This window comes from Delphinapterus leucas, chromosome 9, assembly GCF_059928025.1.
Source record: "Delphinapterus leucas isolate spDelLeu-1000000601 "Yukka" chromosome 9, BTC_Dleu_Yukka2, whole genome shotgun sequence".
Classification (NCBI taxonomy): Eukaryota; Metazoa; Chordata; class Mammalia; order Artiodactyla; family Monodontidae; genus Delphinapterus; species Delphinapterus leucas.
The window spans coordinates 60,814,376-60,827,014 of record NC_143137.1 but is presented as its reverse complement, the minus strand read 5'-3'; the positions used below and the strand labels follow the sequence as shown (position 1 = coordinate 60,827,014).

General features: G+C 41.8%; 1 protein-coding gene across 2 annotated transcripts in view; it reads right to left on the bottom strand.

Moving 5' to 3' along the window:
* C1GALT1 (core 1 synthase, glycoprotein-N-acetylgalactosamine 3-beta-galactosyltransferase 1) overlaps positions 1 to 12,639 on the bottom strand; it is a 144,215-nt gene that overhangs the window by 84,985 nt on the left and 46,591 nt on the right. For both annotated transcript variants that reach the window (XR_016394213.1, XM_089917042.1), the window contains one exon: positions 1 to 12,639. This exon is cut by the window's left edge and continues 84,985 nt beyond it. The gene's annotated coding sequence lies outside the window, so the exon portion shown is untranslated.

Genomic DNA, 12,639 nt, shown 5'->3' with positions numbered 1-12,639 from the left:
CTTCATGTGGTCAGAACACAGGCTCATGAAGGGACTTGTGGTCACTCTGTCATCTGGTCTCTCTTTGACTGACTCAACCTCATTCTGGTTCCTCAGGGGCTACAGACACTTCTGAGTCACTGGCCAGGTGACTTGCTCTGTAACCTGCCCTACAGAGTACCGCACCTCCACTATAGCAACCCCCCACGGGGATGCTCTCCACCTCAGGCTCAAGGACTGTAGGACCCTATAGATACACCTATGGGAACCAAGGCCACTGGGGGAAACCACAACCTCCTCCCGACTTCCTGCATGGCCAAATGATGTGGGTTCTCCCCAGGATGGTGCAGAACAGCCTGTGAGGTTATTCCTCCCAGAGTCCCAAGTGGAGTGTTGGGGGCAAGAACATCTCTGCTTCTCTACTTGTGTGTTTTCGTCACTCATCTGGGCTGGGGAGTGGGGCGGGTGGCAGGGTGGGGAGGGAGTGTGAATACATCATCCTAGTACTTTGCTTTCTTAGTCCCACTCCATTCAGCTTCCCTCTTCCACCATTCCCTGGGAATAAAAATGGATGGGTTGTCTTTGATTTTGTGATGCATCTTCTTCTATGTGGCAGCAGGTCTTAGAGTTCTGCTGTCACAGGCGGCCCAGGTTTCTTCTCTAGCCCACAGGAGAACTGCATAAGCTGGCTCCTCCAGCCTGGGGCTGCCGTATGTTAAAGAGGACAGAGACCATTTGAAAACTCCTCTCTCAGAGGGCAACAGTCTGACTTTGAAGTCTTTTAAAATTTTTTTCCTGTATAATCTTATTTCTTATGCCAGAATTGGAATAAGACAAAATAGTATGGTTTTTTTTTTTTGCATTTCTTCTTACTATAAATCCTAGTCTCAAAGACTACACACCCCCATCACTTTCAATTAGATGAGTACTCAGGTAAACTGGTAAAGGATACCCTCTCAGAGAGGCAAAAGAAAGAAGCACTTTACTCATTTTCATCATTTTCCCTGTTGCAAAATAAATGTGCTGCCATGGGAATTCACCTCACTTCTACAAGGAGATGGATGCTGTGCCACCTAACAATTCCTTAACAAAAATCACAGGAGAAGCAAAGATTTGTTTTTTATCTCCCAGTGGAGTTTTTGTTACTATATAAAGAAGACAGAGACTTCTTCATTTTTGCAGACACATTTCTTGCACTAAGTGCATGATAGTGTATTATACAAATAGCTATTCCTTTCTGTATATAGGGAGCAAAGCTTGACATTTTACCAAGCACAGCAGGGGTTACTATCAGTACAAATTGATCCACACCCCTGAAGTGTTGGCTTATGGCTCAAAAAGAAATCTTAGATGAGATTGAAGACATCAATTCCTCTCATAGTTAACTGAAGCAGTACACAAAAGAAGAATTCACCTACCCTCTCTCCCTTACATACTGCAAAAATACCAACAGCTGACTGCAGCCATTACTATCACGTGGCTTGTCAAACTAATACCTCCTTTCAGAGCGATAGGTTCCGCATTCTCTATAACTTGCTCCCGGATATCCTGGCTTTTTGCATACATTTTGAAACAAATCTCATCATTACACAAAGGAACATGTTGAAGCTTCTTTGGTCCATTCCCTCTCAATACAATTTTTAAAAAACATTTCCAATGCATAGAAATTTACCCATTACAGGAGTCTCTTTTCCTTGGCTTATGAATTTGCTACTTACTAGGATGTTTGAATCCAGAGCTTCCCAAGTCACATAAACTCACATGTCCTCAAGATTTTGCTATGATCAAATCATTCCCTTGTACATGCATGATAACCAGGTGTCCCTCCTCACATTAAAAAAATTTTATGGTCAGTTTCAGCGTTTGAAATAACAGGGTGCACAGAACACATTGCAACTGTTGAGTCCCATCCCTCTCTATGTCCAAGAAAAGCTGAATGAAACTTTCGGGTCTGGTTCTGTTTGCGTCTACGTAACGTGGCACAAAAAATTAACAAAGATATGGAATTTTGCTATGGAATAAACTGCAGTCAACATATTAATTAATGGTTAACTATTCAAGCAAATCCATCTTTGCCGCCAGCACGTCATTATCTACACATACATCAAGAAATAACCCACAATGCGGCAAGAGAGATGAAGCCACAACAGAATGGCTTTATATAAGCAAGTCAACTCACCACTACACCTATTATTACTGGCATTTGCTTTTATATTTTAATTAATAGCAGAGAGTTGTGCCCAACTCAGTTACATACATTGGTGAATTGGGCACGGGCAAGATGTGGGGCTAGTGAATTCCACTGTGACAGCTAAATCTGTGTTCTTGATGGTGAAATCATGCACGTCTCCCTCTTCCAGAAAGGGAAGAGCTCCAGTAAAGAACCTCTGGTGTAGAAGATTGAAATGTACCACGCAACATCAAGATAGGGTGGGCAAAACACCTAAGCCATCCCTCTAGCCTGATCCCTGGACACACCCCTACCCTCATGCCATATAAGGAACAAGCTCATCCCCCCTCAGGGAGCAAGCGAGCAAGGGAACATGTTGTTTGTTGTCGCTCCCCCCTGTTGTAGCAGGTGCCCCAATAAAGCCTTACCTGGGGGAAAAAAAGATACAGTGTAAGTTCTATGAGCATTGTCCCAGGTGATATTTGGAAATATTTCATAAAACAAGACCTATGAGTATCTGGTTACCATATTAAAGTTTATCTCCATATAATATCTGCTCAACACTTCTTTATAGGTGAGGTCCAGCTTTTCATGGAAAAAGTGGAGGGAGAAGTTGGGACCCAGCTCATGTCTCATCCTTTATACCCTAGGATCAAAGCGTAAGTGTTCAGTTAACAGAACCTACACTTGGTATTTCAGTGAACATCTGGTGTGACTCCAAATGCTCCTAGAGACCTGAGCTCTCATCTTCAGCAGTCTAGCAAAAACTTTCCTACATGTACAGTATTCTCCCTGAGGCAAGTTCTGGCCAGCACAGTTTTCCTAATCTTATTATGTCTCCAGAAGTGTTTTGGTGCCCCTTTGGATTGCTGTCTCTGTCAGATGTCTCATTAACCTTCTCCTTAATCTAGCTTGGAAAATATCTAGACCCCAGAAAAGTTTCTCCTCTATCTGGGTGGTCACATGTTAACAGAGTTTACTAAGAGAAAAAATGTAGCAAACCACTCTACAGAAGGCTGAAAACCTTTGTAACTGATATTCCATGGACAGCATGAGGGATGTGAGGCTCATGCAATGATAGAATCAGGGAATCATAGGTAAGAAATGGAAATAGAGGGCCTTATTCTTTTTTTTTGTAATATAATTAGATGTCTTTGTAACCTGATCATGATTCACAGAGACTGAGCAAAATGTTAATGACTTATAATCACTTTTATTGGCAAATGAGATTCTTGGGACCCATTTTCCCTCCTATGAAATAAAACTCCAGTCATGTAGGATGAGGGCTGAGATGGCTTAGTTTAGAGTTAGATCTTGAGAGCAAGACTACAGGAAACTAGAGTGGGGCTCCTTCTAACCTGCCATTTTCCAGCATAGATCTGAGAGGTTCAAGTAGACAATAATAGTAAAAGAATTAAGTTCTTACATGTCCAAGGCACTAAGCTAAGGAACGTACATGCGTACTCATGACATTTTATAGATAAGGAAAGTGTGGGTCAGAACTTTTCACGTTTAAGATTGCCCAGCTGGGACCTCCCTGGTGGCACAGTGGTTAAGAATCTGCCTGCCAATGCAGGGGACACGGGTTTGATCCCTGGTCTGGGAAGATCCCACATGCCATGGAGCAACTAAGCCCGTGCGCCACAACTACTGAGCCTGCACTCTAGAGCCCGTGAGCCACAACTACTGAGCCCACGTGCCGCAACAACTGAAGCCCGTGCGCCTAGAGTCCATGTTCCGCAACGAGAAGCCACTGCAATGAGAAGCCCGCACACCGCAATGAAGAGTAGACCCCGCTCGCCGCAACTAGAGAAAGCCCACATGCAGCAACAAAGACCCAACGAAGAAGACCCAACACAGCCACAAATAAATAAATAAATAAATTTATTAAAAAAAGAAAAAAGATTGCCCAGGGCTTCCCTGGTGGCGCAGTAGTTAAGAATATGCCTGCCAATGCAGGGGACAGGGGTTCGAGCCCTGGTCTGGGAAGATCCCACATACCGTGGAGCAACTAAGCCCATGCACAACTACTGAGACTGTGCTCTAGAGTCCGTGAGCCACAACTACTGAAGTCCACATGCCTAGAGCCCGTGCTCTGCATCAAAGAGAAGCCACCACAATGAGAAGCCTGTGCACTGCAACGAAGAGTAGCGCTCGCCTCAACTAGAGAAGGCCCACGCACAGCGATGAAGACCCAATGCAGCCAAAAATAAAATTAAAAAATTAAAAAAAAAAAAAAAAGATTGCCCAGCTGGCAAGACGCAGAGCTGGGATTCACACCCAAGAAAATTACTTAATCTCAGCCTCATTCGTAAATTGGGACAATTTATCCTACCTTGCAGAGTGATTGTGTAACAAATAAGTAAATCTATGGCAGGTACCTTACGTCTGGTACTAGGTATTGAGACATACATAGAATCTATTAACTTTTGCTTCCCCTAAATGCCTTCTCTGCAGACTGAGTTACAGCTTCTGTCCATTTCATTTCTTTTCCAAACTATGGACTAAAACTCACTTAATATTCTCTCTCCATTCTGTTTTATTCTCCTTTTAAACTATTTGTGTACTGTTCACTGTCCTGGACCTCTTCCTATTGCATCATTTTTTAAACAAGATAAAGGAGACGTGTATTTTTTCCTGCACTCTTTTCCTTCAGAATGTTTTTTCCAAAAAGCAAAAAAAAAAATCATTAAAAAAATTCACTTAAGAAAGTCATGTTGCAACATATTTGCCTACCATACCTCATCAGTTATGTGATTTTCGTGTCACATTTCTAAACGAAATGCCATCCTTGAATTGAAACGTACATATTTTAGAATTGGTAAATTCTTTAGCAGTTAGGCTTATATTTTAATATATCTAGTACTTAAGGAGATATATTTTCATCCAGAAAGTATTTATGCAATAGAGTATTACCAACACATAAATATCTCTGGAAGCACAACAGGCACCCAAAAAAGCTCAAACAGTAGACACCCAGACACTTGAGGAAGACTTGCTATTTGTCATAGATAAACTTCTTTCCTGAATCAAGACATGGTTGATTTACGTTTAAACAAAACTTTCACGCTTGTCCATCAAAAGCTAACACCATAATTTCAGGAATTCTTATTTGGAAAACTACCAGTGTCTCTAAAGGGTCTCAGCACTTCTCAGGCTTTAGCTATTAAGGTCTCCAGCCATCCAGGTAGGCCTGTTCTGTGTGTGTCTCAAGCTCTTCTTCCTGGCGAGGCCAACAGCAGATATAGGCCTGTTGAGAGTTAGGATTTAAAGAGCATACACACATACAAAGGATAATTTTAATCTGATACAGAATCAGATCTCATGTTACCCTTCTGTTTGTATGCCCTTTAATCTCTCTAAACTTCCTGATGGCTCAATCTCTATGCAATGCTGGCCTGAAATCAGGACTCAGTGAACTTGTGGGGGAGGGGAATTTTGCCCTTTTTCTCCTTTCAGTTCTTTTGGCTGGCAACTAAAATGACATAAGGCAGATTAACAGGAGAAAATTAAATTTATTACATATGTACAGGGAAACCACATAAGCATGAAGAATTTCAAAGACAGCAAAGCTAAGGTATATATATATACACATACCATTCTGAACTCTGGAGGAGGAGGCTGGGGTTTGAGACTTTGAAGGGAAGTAAGGCAATTCACAGGAAGATGAAAAGAATTAATGTTTTATAAATAAATGTTTGCTGAGCCATCTGAAGACAATGGGACACAGAGAGGACTTTGATCAAACAGGGCTTGCTAAGTTCTTCCCTGTCTACCACACCTAGTTCATACTTTCCTACAGTTGTCTATGGTGATAGTTACCTCCTGGAACAGGCCTTCTATTTTAAATTCTTTTAGGCAGTAAAGGGGAATTTCAAAGATTCTTCCTGAGTCTTCTGGGCCTTGCTTGTTTTCAGCTCAAAATAATCCACATGCCTGAGTGGCACATCTTGCAGTGGCCTCCCCTGAACCCCATCAAACTCATTCATTCAAAAAATGATTTTATCTCATAGTTTTAGGCTAGTAGGCCCTCACTCGTTGTAAATACAATTTAAAACTCAAATAGTGGATGAAACCAAATTCAGCCATTCCCCACTGTATTGATCTTTTGGAAAAGGAAACTAGTAAGTAATAACAAGGGCCTGGGTGGTTGGGGGCAGATGGGGTGTCAGGAAGTTGCTCAGGACTAGGCAAGGCAGGTGCCTGTAGACAGATTTGCCTACCCCATGGGACGAAACCCCTTCCTATAGGGAGAAGGCTGTTCTGACCAATTTAGGGCAGGTTACCATTCAGACAGCCAGCATCTATTGACTATATCTTAGGTCCAAGACCTTGTCCTGGACATTGTAGGACATGCAAAGATACAGACTGAATCCCTGCCTTCTAAGATGTGCCAGTCAATTTATTACAAGAGGCTTGCACTAAATGGTTCTAACAAGTGCCATGGAAGGGACAGAGAGGAGTGGTGGGAGCTTCCTGGAGGCATCTGAACTGAGCCTGAAGAGACAAGGAGGACTTGGGCAGCTGGAGATGGAGAATGAGAACGTGCAAAGATAGTAAGAACAGAGCAGGAGGGAAGTGTGTTCTGCAAGCGCCACCGGGGCACTGGGGAGTAAGAGGTTGTCAGCGAGGTCAGCATGAAGCACATGGCTGGGTCCTCTCCATCAAGCAGTGAAGGAACCCCCCCCCCCCAGTTCCTTGAGACTCAGTGTCTCCATCTACACAGTGCAAGGAATAAACAACACTAGAGGTGAGGAAATAGAGTAATGCATTGTTATTTTCCCACAGATTCCTCCAAAAATGAGTTGTCAATTATAATTCAACAGGGAAAATATGTCAGTTTTATTATTGGGCAGGGGGCCGACCCACATCCAAGAAAATATGTTTTCAATTCATTACAGAAGATTTATTTCCCTCCCAGGTGATCAACTAACTCTTTTGATGTTGGAGCAGTTAAGAAAACCGAATTCTGAGTCCTTTGTTGTTGTTTGCTTTTTAGCTTATAAATATAAATTTTGTCTAAAGGTAAGAAATATCTGTTTGGCGAATCTGGGAAAAACAGGCTTTTCTTTCTTTCTTTTAAAAATTGAAAAAAAATTTTTTTTTATTTTTAAGATCATTTTATTCTTTGGACCCATACAATCTATTGGAAACAGCAATTTTAACATATTTCCATTTGCTATGTAAGGTTTGTTTCCTTGTTGGTCTGTTTCTATCCTCAAACAAGCTCCCTCAAGTTTGAACAGGGACTGAACTGGTTTGGGATCTCTTGAATGTGATCTGTAGCATCAGAGTATGATCTTTGAGATCTCATCTGTCTGAATTGGGGAAGAGGTCTTCTTGCTCTCTTAAGTGATATCCTGGAAGGGGACAGCTAGGACCATTTGCATTTGGGAGACAGCAGCTCCTTTTGACCAAGTTTGATTTCACCCACAATTTTAAGGAAATTTAGGGAAGTTTTTCTCTCAATCATTAGCCGTTGTGGACCAGAATCCCTGTTTCAATGTGCATTTTTTTTTCTTTAAAATGGCAGAATGTTATTTGTTGAGGGTAAATAGTTACCTCTCTGTTCCATGTAATCTTCATAGGGGAGATGTGTTGGAGATTGGTTTTAAAGAAGAGTGATTTGGACAGAGCTGGAGGAATCAGACACCCTGACTTCAGACTATACTACAAAGCTACAGTCATCAAAACAGTATGGTACTGGCACAAAAAACAGAAATATAGATCAATGGAACAGGAAAGAAAGCCCAGAAATAAACTCACACACCTATGGCCAATTAATCTACAACAAAGGAGGCGAGAATATACAATGGAGAAAAAACAGTCTCTTCAATAAGTGGTGCTGGGAAAATTGGACAGCTACAGGTAGAAGAATGAAACTAGAACATTTTCTAACACCATACACAAAAATAAACTCGAAATGGATCAAGACCTATATATAAGGCTGGACACTATAAAACTCTTAGAGGAAAATGTAGACAGAATACTCTTTGACATAAATTGTAGCAATATATTTTTGGATTAATCTCCTAGAGTAAAGAAATAAAAACAAAAATAAACAAATGGGAGCTAATTAAACTTAAAGGCTTCTGCACAGCAAAGGAAACCATAAACAAAACGAAAAGACAACCCACAGAATGGGAGAAAATATTTGCAAATGAAGGAATCGACAAGGATTAATCTCCAAAATACACAAACAGCTCATGCGGCTCTACGTAAAAAAAACAAACAACCCAATCAAAAAATGGGCAGAAGATCTAAACAGACATTTCTCCAAAGAAGACATATGGATGGCCAAAAAGCACATGAAAAGATGCTCAATATCACTAATTATGAGAGAAATGTAAATCAAAACTACAATGAGGTATCACCTTACACCAGTCAGAATGGCCATCATCAACGAGTGTATGAAAAATAAATGCTGAAGACGGTGTGAAGAAAAGGGAACCCTCCTACACTGTGGGTGGGAATGTAAATTGGTACAACCACTATGCAGAACAGTACGGCAGTTCCTTAAAAAACTAAAAATAGAGCTACCATATGACCCAGCAATCCCACTCCTGGGCATATATCTGGAGAAAACAATAATCTGAAAAGATACATGCACCCCAATGTTCACTGCAGCACTATTTACAATAGCCAGGACGTGGAAGCAACCTAAATATCCATTGACAGAGGAATGGATAAAGAAGATGTGATACATATATACAATGGAACATTACTCAGCCATAAAGAAGAGTGAAATAATACCATTTGCAGCAACACAGATGGACCTAGAGATTATCATACTAAGTGAAGTAAGTCAGACAGAGAAAAAATATCATGTTATCAACTCATATGTGGAATCTAATTTAAAAAAAGATACAAATGAACTTATTATTATCTCACATAACAAGAAGTCTCCTAATAATGGTACCAGGGTTGGTGTAGCTCAATGTGGTCATCAGGGCCCCAAGCTCTTTCTTTCTAACCTACTTTCTCTGCATGTTAGTACTCATGGCGAGGCTGACACTGTTCCCTATAACACATCCTCTCACCACCATGCTCAGAGAATGGCACCAGACAGCTCTCCTGGTGCCCCTTGTTTTCCTGAAAAAAAAAAAAAATCTTTCCTAGAAACTCGTCACCCTGGCAGAGTCTCCTTATATGTTTTCCACCAGAACCGTGTTACTGGTTGCCTCTAGCTACAAGGAGACAGGAAGGTATTTGAGAAAGTGCAATGGGATAACATGGCTAGAGTGTAAAATTGAAATGACTGTGGCAATGTCCCCTAAGGCTAGGCACATTGCCACCCGAACATAACTGGGGCTCTGTTGTAAATGAAGAAGTAGGGGATGGCTGTCATGGGACAACCATTGTGTCTGCCCTGGCCCTGAGGGGATTCTGACACAGGCATCCATGAACCACATTTTAAACAAGTGGTTGTCAAAACACCATCTGGTTATATCAGAATCATCCAAGGAACTTAAGAAAGTGCCAGAGGGCTTCCCTGGTGGCGCAGTGGTTGAGAGTCCGCCTGCCGATGCAGGGGACACGGGTTTGTGCCCCGGTCTGGGAAGATCCCACATGCTGCGGAGCGGCTGGGCCCGTTGAGCCATGGCTGCTGAGCCTGCGTGTCCGGAGCCCGTGCTCTGCAACGGGAGAGGCCACAACAGTGAGAGGCCCGCGTACCGCAAAAAAAAAAAAAAGGAAGTGCCAGAGGTGCACCCCTATGTTCACTACAGAATTATTTACAATAGCCAAAGTATGGAAGTAACCTAAGTGCCCATCAATAGATGAATGGATAAAGAAGGTGAGGTATATATATGCACAATGGAATACTACTCAGCCAAAAAAAAAAAAAAAAAGAAATCTTGCTGTTTGTGACAACATGGATAGATCTAGATGGTATTATGCCAAGTGAAATACGTCAGGCAGAGAAAGACAAATACTGTATGATTTCACTTATCTGTGGAATCTGAAGAAATAAAACAGACAAACCCAACTAAATAGGAAGAGAGTCATAGATATAGAGAATGAACAGGTGAACAGGTGGTTGCCAGAGAAGGAGGAAGTGGGGGAGACGAGAGAAATAGGTGAGGGAGATTAAGAGGTAACAAACTTTCAGTTCCAAAAAAAAAAGAGTCAAGGGCATGAAATGTATAGTGTGGGGAACAGAGTCAATAATTATGTAGTATATTTGCATGGTGACAAATGGTAACTAGACTTATCCTGGTGATCATTTTGAAATATAGATAAATACTGAATCACTATGTTGTGTACCAGGAACTAAGAGAGCGTTGTAGGTCAATAACAGTTCAAAAACATATGAACTCATAGAAAAAGAGATCAGGTAGCAGGTGTGGGGGGAGAGGGATTTGGAGGAAGACAGTCAAAAGGTACAAACCTCCAGTTATAAGATAAATAGGTACTGGGGATGTAATGTACAACATGATAAAGGTAACAACGCTGTATGTTATAAATGAGAGTAAATCCTAAGAGTTTTCACACAAGGAAAACATTTTTTCTCTATTTCTTTAATGTTGTATCTATATGAGATGATAGATGTTCACTAAACTTATCGTGGTCATCATTTCATGATGTACATAAGTCAAATTATTATACTGTATAACTTAAATGTATACAGTTCTGTACATCAATCACATCTCGGTAAAACAGGAAGAAAAATAAACAGTAAATAAACAAATAAGCCCTGTGATTAGAACTAAGTTAGAAAAAAAAAGTGCCAGAGACCTGGACCGCAATGATTCAGGCCTGAGCATCAGGATATTTTAAAAGCTCACTAGGTGATTCTGGTGAGCACTTGGATTGAGAACTCATTGGACCATTAGCAGCCTACGGAGATGATATTAGGATACTAACAGCATTTGTCACATAGGATAGGTGTTCGGAGTAAAAGGTACATAAAGTTGCAGCTCGATGCAAAATAAGTTTTGATCTCAGTCTACCCTCCCCTTCTGACAGACTGGTTTTAGAGGCAGATTCTAGTTTCCTCCAAAGAAACAGTGCTTTTCAAAACAGTGAGGAGTAAACTTGTTGATTTTGGCTACTGTACTAGCTCTCTATTGTTGCAGTAACAAACTACCACAAATTTAGCAGCTGAAAACACCACCCATCTGCAATCTCATAGTTCTGTAGGTCAGACGTCCAGGCAGACTAGGGTGGGCTCCATGCACGGAGTCCCCTGAGGCCCCATTTTCTTGCTGGATGTCAGCTGGGGTTCTCTCTGCTGCTAGAGGATGTGCAAATTTCTTTGCACGTGGTCCCCTTTACCTTCAAAGCCGCAACGGGGTGTCAAGTTCATCCATGCTTCAGCTCTCTCTGACTTCCTTTTCTGCTCTGGTTGGAGAAAGCTCTCCATTTCTAAAGGCTCATGTGATTACACTGGACCCATGTGGATAATGCAGGATAATCTCCTTATTTTAAGAAAGTAAACTATGCTTTATCACAACAGAGTCATGGAAGTGATATTTCATCATATTCACAGGTTCTGGGGATTAGGACGGGGTACCTTTGGGGAAAGGAGACTATTTTAGAAATTCTGCCTACTATAGCTGCTCATCCACTTTCCTGCTTAGCACCCCTTCACCCCATTGGCTCTTATCCATTCTTCGATTGTGTTATCAGCTGGTATTTAGCAATCTCCAGGTGAGTGTTCATGCAATCCCCAAGTAAATGTCATGGACATGGAGGACAGTAGGCTGGCCTGACTTCGAGGTATCAGAGGTATCAGGCAGTCAAGCCTGGGAACTCCAATCAGACACAAAGTGATAAACAAAAGGAGACAGTTCACTCCAAGGGCAAGGTGAGCGACACTGACAGGTAGCACCACTGGGGTTCAGAGGTAGTTACGAATGAAGACGATGTCAGAGCCAATTGCCCTGGGAGATCTCCATAACAATTCTAATCACACGGCACAGGCAGCCCCCAACGTTCCTGCCTCCTAAACTCATTTTGGCTTTTCTCGGAAGCCCAAATTGGTCCAGAAACGTATTCTTCGGAGCAAAGCATAACTGGTAGTTGTCCAGAGTAACTTAAGGAGTTGTCAGGCAAGTACTGTTTTAGCTTTTCTTTTAATCTTTCAATTGAGACACTTTTCCAGTATTGAAAAATCAAAGCACAAAGAGAAAGAGAGAAAGTCTAGATACTCTCGAAAAGCCAAAAGAAAACAAAACAAAAAAAATAAAGGCCTGAAGACAGAAGCCATAGGCGAGCTTTCATGGCCAGATTTTTACCTTGATTCTGTAGTGGACACTGTGGAGTGTGGTCCGGTCTCCCCTTCATGTTTGAGGCACTTACTCCCCGGCTGCTGGGAGTGCTGGCAGCTGATGGCTCTCAGCCAAGTTCCAAGAATTACCCTCAGCTGAAGAGAGCTACCTTGTCCAAGGTCATGCCTTTCTCTCTGGGCAGTCCTTATCCAGTGACCTGCTAAATACAGGTGTCCCAGCTATCTGAAAGCAGAGCGTTCCTACAAAAGCTTTCATAAG